The following is a 10,631-nucleotide window of genomic DNA, read 5'->3' on the forward strand; positions in this document are numbered from 1 at the left end:
GGATTAGGCATAATGAAATAGCGTTGTTGTCAATGTGTGGGTTTTTTTATTAATAGTATACAAAATGTATGATACTGTTTATCATAATGTACATAGGTAAGCACGCTTTTACAATACGCACGCACGCGCGCCGTACATTCTTGATTATCAAATATATTCAGGAGACGTTAAGCATAAATGATATATACTGAAAACATGCATCAGGACTCGCCTTTTAAATCGAATCAATTGTGTTATTTGTCCTGGAGGTTTCATCAGATGTCCGGGAGTTTAAAAATACAGCGCAGTCAGTCAATAAAACATGTCTATCTCACTTTGGTAAGATCGTGAGAATATCAGCTGGCGTACAAAAAAAATAGAACACACAGCAAAATAAAAACAAACAAAAATGAGTACAGGTAACAAGTTTTAAAATATTTAAAAGGCCATGAAGGTTTTGTTTTTTATCCAACAAGGCGGACGTAAAAGTGATTACAGACAATGTGAAAATGCTTGTTGTTTAACGCCATTGTCAGCAATATTCCAGCCATATATGACGGCGGTCTGTAAATAATCGACAATCCAATCAACCAAATCAACGAACCTCACCACCCGGTTCTTACAATCATACTCGCCTCCTATCAAGGGGGGGGGGGGGGGGGGGGGGCGGGGGGCGGTCGGGTAGCAGGGTGGTTAAAGCGTTCGCACTCCACGCCGAAGACCCGGGTTCGATTCCCGACATGGGTACAATGTGTGAAGCCCATTTCTGGTGTCCTCTGCCGTGATATTGCTTGAAAATTGCTAAAAGCGGCGTAAAACCATACTCACTCACTCCTATCATGGGTTGGTGAAGACTAATTCTAACCCGGATCTTCACGGGTCGTATGTTACGTCCGTATGTTGTTTTTTTCGCACTCAGCAATATTCCAGCTATACATGACGACGGTCTTTAAATAATCATGTATGGACCAGACAATCCAGTGATTGATATCATGAGCATCAATCTTCGCAACTGAGCAACCATGTCAGCGAGACTGACCACCCTATAACGTTAGTCGCCTGTTACGGCAAGCATTGGTTGCAGAAAACCAATTCTAACCCGGAATAGGTGTGTATGTATTTATTTCAAGCAAATGTTATTTTTATATAATTAATACAAGAACACAATTATATAGAATCTCTATTGTTTATTATCATTCTCCCGGACGCTCCCACCAGATAAATACCAATTAATAATGTAACTGTTCATCGTATTTAAAGCAGACACGTTGGTTAAAGTAGACCTCTTCTCCCCAAAACTCTCATCAGTCTAACAAGTGTTCGGTCTGACTTGGCTCGGGCTGTCAAAATCAACTTTAAACAAACAGCTGTGTCATCAAATGTGTTTACGTCTATAGACTAGTATTACATCTACCTATATACCACTTTATAATGTCACAGTTCATCGCATTGAAAGAAAACTGATCCGTTAAAGTCAAGCACGTTTACTTATTTTCTTAAGAAAATCTCTGTCAGAAAGAGCACGGATCAGGTCTGATGCCAGCTGTTTTTGACCTGCTGGTCGTAGATGTAGCCCATCATGCGCGATAAAGTCCTTTCTAGTGCTAAGCATAGCGGAGTTATGCCCCCTTGTCTTTGTACGCGTGTAACCGCTCTGTCGCCTTTTGAAGTCATAGAGAAAAATCAGTTTTCGTCATTTACGGCATGCTATTTTTGGCATTGAATGTATGTCGTTATACATACGCATATAACTCCATTTGATATATAGTTATGTCTTTCAGATATTTGGCAGTATTTTGTTCGCTGACAGTTTCCGTAGAGCTTTGAAATAAAAAAGAAGCGTCGCACAGTACTTTTGTCGATAAAAAGCGGAGAAATAAACTTTTTCAACGCAGAATATTTTTTTTTAAAACCGGTTTAATATTTGCAGTTAACTGTACACCATCAAATAGGAAATTTAATATTCTCGACCGCTACGTAAGTTTATAGCCAGAGGTATATCCAGTGGCGCGTGAGCGCAATTCTCGCACAACCTTCGCTTTTCCGATCTTAGGAAAATGTGCGTCAGAAAAAAACCTCGGCATCCAGAGGGTTAAGAGCCGATAATTTACATGCAAATATTGGAATGCGTTTGACAGGAGATGATGACATACCGTGGGTTCCGTTCCCTTAATAAGCTGGGCAGTTTGGTGAAGTCGTCCAAGACTTGTCTCAGCGTCTTGGGTATGTAAGGCAGGTCAATGATCCCAACACGAACAGAATACAATGTTAAAATAACGGTCACTTCAGATGTATCCTTTACTGAAACCCAAAAGTAAGGTAAGTTTTTTTAAATATGTTTCATCACACAGTGTGTGTATCTACCATCAAAACCGGTTTCAATTATCAGTGTGGTGAGTTAATTATGACTGATTTTTCATTACTACGTGCGTGGAACAGTCCTCATAATGTGCAAAATGTTAGTTCCTTTAACTGTTATAAGATATGATATGAAGACGTCTCCTATCTTAAACCTCTCAATGTCCCAGGGGAGATCGGCAACGTCAGCCACCTTGGCTCCTGTCACTATGCCTTTTTTCTCCGTGTGCCGTCCAAGATATTTGACCAAAGAGTCGCCAACAAGTACTGCAGTCATTGTCAGATCGTGATATTTGGATTAGGATGTCAGTCTTCTTCTTGTCAGTGTAAGGTGCCAGTAAGTAATTTCGGCTGATAATGACCTGTCACTCTTTGGGACTCCTGTGTGTGAGTAGGGTACACATATCTATTGTGAGTTTGGTATTCACATAATTTCTGTTTTTGTGTTGATATGATTTCTGTTTTCGTTTATTGATGCAATTTCATTTTTATCCTTGGCTGCTATGTTTTTATACGTTCGAGCTTCTTCTTTTTGTTTTGAGGGCCTGGAGGGAGTTGGTGAGGATAAGGATATTTTAGTGGTTTATAGATTGTTGATTGTGTAGGGTTGAGGCCATGCCCATGAGTTCGGCCGTAAATATGGATTGGTTGTTTGGGAGTCGGTAGGATTGCGTTTGTTTGGTCGGTTGTGCGATTGTGGACTCCAAACCTGTGTGTTTGGAGATCGGATCTGAAGATCCGTCTGTGTATATGTGGCACCAATTTGGACATTTCTCGTGTATGTATGCTAGTGCAGTGGTGGTTTTAGCGATGTTGGTGTCGGTTTGTTTATTTAGTGTCGGCTGGTGTTGTGTCTACTTTTGGTATTTGAAGTTTTGGGGTGAAGATATTGGAAGGTTTTGTGTTTTGTCTAAGAGTATTTAGTTTGTGTTCTTAAAGGCTAAAAGGAGTTTGTGTGTTTTTATAGGTTTAGAATTTTAGGATTTATTGGCAGCTTCTTTGTAGTACTTTTATTTTTAAATGCGACCAAGTAGGCCTGTTGTAGTTTAGTTATTACTCTGTAAATATTTTTGGTTTTATGATGGATTTCTTTTTTGGAGTGGCTTTTGTAGCAGGTGTTTTGGTTTGCAATCAGATATCTGATAGTTATTTTGCCACTTTTGGAAGATTTTCTCCTTTGTGATACTTTTACTTTGTTTTTGTTTTATATTGGTAGGTTGATGTTTATTTCTTCTAATTTTAGTTCTGATTTGGCTGCTTTGTCTCCGTGTTCGTTGTCACTTGTCAGTGCGCTACCTCGTCACTTTTAAAGGGTAATACTTGAAGAAGGTTAGGTGAGACTCTTTGGATTTCAGGATAAACTTCTCCCTCAACCCTGCTTAATGCTTCTATTATCTATGTGTGTGTTTAGGAAAACAGGATTATCTGAGATAGTTGTAATCTGCCATACCGCGAGAATATGTGCTGCATCTCCGAGCAGCCATTTCCGACAAAGCTCGTACTGTGAAAACACACTTCTCCTGAACCTGACTTGGACCACTCAGTATTACTTTCGTGACGGTCAAAAGACGCCGTCAATTAAAGGTCTCTCTATATATCGAGCAACTTTGTTTTACATTCTAATACAAAAACTTAAAAAAATAGGACTCAAAGGTCAGATAATAAACTACATCCAGGACTTCCTAAACAATCGTAAAATAACCGTGGGTATAGACCAAACTCTATCGGACCAATGTCCCCTAGAAAATGGCACTCCGCAGGGCAGTATCCTCAGCCCCACCCTCTTCAATATAATGATAAACGATCTATTCGAGTGCCTATCCCCTAAAGTAAACACATCAAAATTCGCGGATGATGGAGCCATCTGGAAAAGCATGAAAATGGTCCAAAATGTACTCCAAAAATCTCTTTAAAAAATACAACAATGGGCTGACAAATGGGGCTTCTCCCTTAACTCAGAAAAAAACAACAGGAATAGTATTCAAACATAAAAACATGAAACCCACCTCCCCAATCCTCCAGCTAAACAATCAAACAATCAAATTTCAAAAACAAACCAAATTCTTAGGACTTATTTTCGATGAACACCTCACCTGGGATGCTCACATCCGAAACCTAACAACTAAATGCCCTAAGATGCCTAACTGGCTCTAACTGGGGAGCCTCCAAAGATACCCTCCTCTCTCTCTACATATCACTAATTAGATCAAAACTAGACCACGGCTGCGCCATATACAACACCCTAACAACTCTCTATCTAAAAAACTTGACTCAATACAATATCAGGCTCTCAAACTAATTACACGCACCCAACATGGCACCTCCTACACCTCACTTCAGGCTTTAACAGGAGAAATGCCACTAAGTCTACGCAGGGAACAGCTAAGCTTAAATTTCTGGGCCGCGTCCCAATCAAACCCTCTCATCCAAAACTTAATAAACCAAAATATCAGCCCCAAAAACCAAGCTCTAGCTCGTAAACACCACTTACTTACCCCAATATCCCAAAGAATAACAAAATACCTAAATGAACACCAAATTAAAAATCTTAAACAAAACTGCAAACAATCAAATATCTTCACCCCTAAACTTAAAATACCCAAAATAGACACAACACTAGCTAGCCAAATAAATAAACAAACCGACCGAAACATAGCTAAAACTACCACACTAGCATACATACACGAAAATTGGCCAAATTGGTGTCACATTTACACGGACGGATCCTCAGATCTGACCTCCAAACACACAGGTTTCGGGGTCCATACCACACAACCAACTAAAACCACACAATCCTTCCGACTCCCAAACAACCAATCAATATTCACGGCAGAACTAATGGGCATGGCCTCAGCCCTCCATAATCAAGAATCCAAAAACCACAAAAAAAATCCTAATACTTACCGACTTCCTAAGTGGACTGCAAGCCCTCCAAAACAAAAATACCAAAACCGACCTAAATTAATAAATCAAATACTTAGAATCTCCAACGACCTAACTAAGGCAGGCAAACAAATAACCTTCTTGTGGATACCCGCCCACGTAGGAATATACGGTAATGAAAACGCCGATAAAGCAGCTAAACTATCCCTCAAAATCCCAGAAGTAAGCTTAAACTTACCCATCTCAAAATCAGAAATTAAAAGTGTAAACAAGCAAAAAGTCACACTAAAATGGCATAACCTATATCTAAACTCAAATAGCCAAATCATAAAAGTGCTCAGCAAACCACTAACCAAACCAAAAATTCTCCATCCATAAAAAAAATCGACAGAGTAATCACTAAACTCCAAACAGGACACACCAACCTAAATAACCACCTAACAATTTAAAAAAAAAAAAATACAGGTAACTGCCCACACTGCAAACAACCAGAAACCCCAGAACACGCACTCAACCACTGCACACACTACCTAACACATCGAACCGCATTACAAACCACCCTCAATCTAAACAAGGCTCTCACTATAGAAGCAATACTAAACCCACAAAATAAACTAGAAAACTTCAAGGCCTTAGGCATATTCTTAATATTAACAGAACTAATAAAACGCATCTAAAAACACAATAACCTACCAAATCAAAATCACATATACAAACAAACATCCACCATACCCAGCTCCCTTAGTTCTCCTCCCAAACCCCATCGGCATCTATTCCAAATCTCAAAATTCCCACATTTTATATATGAGCAACCCCTAAACCCCCCTCTTGGGTTGCACAGACCACTTTCGCCCCTTTCGGAAACAAATTAAATGGCCTGACCGGGACCGTGTGCGAAATACGCATTAGTCGGAGAGCGCACGTTAAATCTCCAATGTAAGTAAGTAAGTAAGTTTACATTCGAGTCTTCGCTACGTGCACTTCCATCAATGGCAGAAACTCAGACTCCAGGCCAAACACGGTCAACAATATTCTATATGAATATACAAAACTATCGGACCAAGGGCAACAGTTGGAGCTGTGTTGGATCCCCGCTCACTGGCGAAGCTAGCTCTAGACAAAGCGGATATACAGCCTTTTCCCTTTAGTAAACTAGAGATAAAAAGCAAAATCAAAGCGTCTATAGCAGAAAGATGGCAAGCCCTATGGGACGCAAGTACGATCGGCAGATGGCTATACAAAATTCAACTCATACTTAAATGAAAGGAAATGTGAAATTGCCATCTCACGCCCCAGACTCCACCACAAAAAGCACCATGACAAGGTTTGTTCATCTTGCAATCAGACTGAAACCATTGCTCACGTGTTACTAGAATGTCAAGACCATGCCCCAGCCCGGGCTAGGTTAAAACAAGAATTGCAGTTAGATCCGCTATCTGTCATGGATCTCCTAAAGCCAAGAGATGCAATAGCGAAGATGTTTAAGATGTTTTTAACCACCCGGGCCAAGTCGATCCGACATGTAGAATGATACGCGGGATGCAAAAGGAGAATGTTCATTTATCATGCTATGTTAATTAGAATATGACCTGTTAAACGGATCTGTTACCACTCCCGAAAACAGAATTGTACTATAGGGCCTGAGGCCTTTCATTATGGAATAAAAAGTTTCCTATCCTAAAAAAATAAATCCTATCCTATCCTATCAATATTGACGATATGTTATTTGTTATGACTTTATTTCGTATTTGTGAGGGACACGACACTATCATAGCTTACAAAAGTATACCGGAAGCATTTTAGGACAGACATGTTAACGGAAGTTAAAGAGACAATATTTTGGTTATGTTAATGGGCCTCAACAAATGCATGAGTTATCAATGAAACGATAGACTATTAACTACCATCGAAAGCTCGGGACAGCTAACTAAGGGCAAATGGTTGATTGATTACACAACACCTACTTGATTGCAATTACACACGGGACAATTTAGCAAGCTCAGTACAGGTGTAATTTGGATTAATTCCACACTTAACGTGCATAAACGGACGCTATGAGAAGGATCGATGAGAAACAAGACTTCTTGTTAAGCTAAGACGTTTCTCCATTTAAATTCAGTGTAATCGAATAATCAAATTAGCATATTGTAAGGCGATGCCTGAACTGTGAAATCAAACATTAATGGTATCAACTCAAGTTTGGGTGCTGGAAGGTGTTTTTCTTGCAAAAACATGTACATGTGCATATGTTCAGGTACGGAAACCTAAGTGGTACCTGCGATTGAAGTACATGTACTATACGAGTAGCAGTTCTACGATTGATTTAATGTTCAACATTGAAATAAAATATTAACATGTGTTAACCAGTCGTACGTTATAAATAATTCTCATTTGGAAACATTATGCATTTGTTCTTTTAGTACATGTGAATCATTTTTGTAAATGCATTCTCAACCCTCATAGGTAAATTCATAATTACATTTTAGTTACCTTCTGAGATTATAATTTGCTTTGTGCAAAGAAAACCGCAAGGTTGTGTTTCTGACAGACAAGTGTCTGCATCTGATGTTAGAATAAATATTGCATAACATGTCAAAACATAATTGAGAAAGTTTAACACATGTTTAAAATTCACATTACAATAAATATGAACGCATATGTGAGTCTCGAAATATTTTTTTTTTACATTTCTTATAAATTCAAAAAACTACTAAAAATTATAGCTAATGACACCATATAAACAAGCCAAAACTTCAACGCACTTTACCTGTTGTTAGAATAGACAGTTTAAGTTACAATTTATTCAGCAAAATAGCTACAAAACGTACACTACAACGAGATCAAACAAGGTATACAAGCTAAAATTAATCTCGTGAATGGGGAAGTCAAAAGCATTTACTCACTTAATTAGGGTATAGTAATACTAATAACTGCTGGTTGTGTAAAGAGGGTTGCGATTGTTGTAACACAGGAAGTGGAATGGAATGTAGCAAATACAGTGTACTAACAGAGTCACAAATAGAAGCCAACAACTTTTATGTTTCGCCCCGTCTACGCAACCTGCCAGTATCTAATTGTTTGGAATAATCCTTTCAATCTTTCAATTAAAAACGACTAATTTCATACGAAGGGGTCTGTGATCTAAAAAGATAATTATTATGTTTTCATAGACACAGACACACGTGGTGTGGTCTGGTCTGGTCAGTAACTGACCACCTGCTGATGACAAATGTCAATATACCGGGTCAGTAAACTGACCATTACAATGATCGAACTCTGTGTGACGTCTACTATTCATCTAACAGTAGTAGTGAGTGAGTGAGTGAGTATGGCTTTACGCCGCTTTTGGCAATATCACGGCGGGGGACACCAGAAACGGTTTAACCACTAGGCTACCCGACCGCCCCTTTCTAACAGTTGTAACGTTTATACATCAAAGCGTTCGTTTTCTTCCAAAGATTTAAGATTGGGATGCCTCTTAACGTGTAAGTTATTTCTTTAACAAAAGAATAGGATTTTGATCCAAAGATTACAGTTTAAATGACAAATACAACGTTCCATCACATTTAAATCTATGAGGTCATGGTGAATTTTGGCCATGGCGAAACAACCACTACTTTGTGAGTGGATGTGGAGGGTATGCGAAAAATGGCTTCACTTTGTATAGATATAAATACATTTGATGATAAATAGTTTGATAGGCATTACTTAGAAGTTGACGGATGACAAGGTAGACATAATTTTATGGATAACAACTTCTCTACTACTGCAAAAAGCGACGTTTCGGTATAGATCCTTATACCGTTGTCAAGCAAGACTGAATGAGGGACTTGGTACAGAATATATGTAGGTGGAGGATTAACAGTAACAATAATTGCATATTTGAGTGGGATAACATAGGTAAGGTGTTGTCTACAGAAGGATAATACTGTCACAACACGATGGACAGAGAACACATAGGTGGAAGCCAGTGGGACATGAAGCCAATTAAACAGGATAAGTGATTATTGCTTGATGAGTTCATGGTAGGCGGATGGGATGAAAGAGCCTTGATCTCTGTTGATTGATGGCTTGTGGCGGCGAATGTGGATTGCTTCTGCTAGTTTTCTGTTAGTGAAATCATGGATGTTGTTGGAGAGGATTTGGACGTTGTCCCAGTTGATGTTGTGATCAGGACAGTTGTTTATATGGTCAGACATGGCGGATTTACTGTCGGATTTAATGGTGGAGGTTTTGTGCTCTTTCATTCTGGTATTGTTTGGGCGGGATGTTTCACCTGCGTAAGATTGTGGGTGGGCTTCAGGTAGAAGCAGTGTCCAAGCCAGTGTCTACCCGAAGCCCACCCACACCGACCAGTATATCAACTTCAACTCCAACTGTGGACAATCTTACGTTGGTCCCAACAACATGGAAACAAGTCTCTGGTCATTCCAATCCCCAAACCGAATAAACCGGTTGACCAGGCCAACTCTTATAGACCCATCTCCTTAACCTCAAACCTGTGCAAAGTTATGGAAGCAATAGTCAAAAATAGGCTTCAACACTTCTTAGAACGAAACAATTAATTAATCCAGACCAAAGCGGCTTTACTCCAGGCCGCTGGACCCTAGATAACCTCGCCCGACTAGAGCAGGACATTAAAACAGGACAACTGAACAAACAATAACAATAGGTATCTTCTTAGACTTCTCCAAAGCTTTCGATAGGGTTTGGCATAACGGGCTAATACAAAAACTTTAAAAAATAGGACTCAAAGGACAAATAATAAACTACATCCAAGACTTCCTAACTAACCGCAAAATAACTGTGGGTATAGACCAAAGTCTATCGGACCAGTGTTCCCTAGAAAACGGCACACCCATGGGCAGCATCCTAAGCCCAACACTCTTCAACATAATGATAAACGACCTTTTCGAGGGACTATCACCTAAAGTAAACACATCCATATTCGCAGATGACGGAGCCCTCTGGATCCGCACAAAGAAACCAATTAAAAATCTTCTATAAAAATCACTAAATAAAATCCAACAATGGACAGACAAATGGGGCTTCTCATTACACTCCGAGAAAACAACAGGTATAGTCTTTATACATAAAAATATGCAACCTGCCTCTTCAAAACTAGTACTCAACAATGATATCATCAAATTCCAAAAACAAACTAAATTCCTAGGACTAATCTTCGATGAGCATCTCACTTGGGATGCTCACATAAAAAACCTCGTAACCAAATGCAGTAAGGACCTAAACACACTCAGATGCCTCACGTGATCCAACTGGGGAGCCTAGAAAAACAACCTACTTTCACTAAACAATAGATTAAACTCAATCCAGTACCAAGCCCTAAACATAATCACCCGAACCCAACAAAACACTTCTAGCACTTCACTGCAGGCTCTAACAGGAGAAAT

The sequence above is a fragment of the Haliotis cracherodii genome, unplaced genomic scaffold (genome assembly GCF_022045235.1).
Source record: "Haliotis cracherodii isolate W230 unplaced genomic scaffold, xgHalCrac1.p SCAF_12, whole genome shotgun sequence".
NCBI lineage: Eukaryota > Metazoa > Mollusca > Gastropoda > Lepetellida > Haliotidae > Haliotis > Haliotis cracherodii.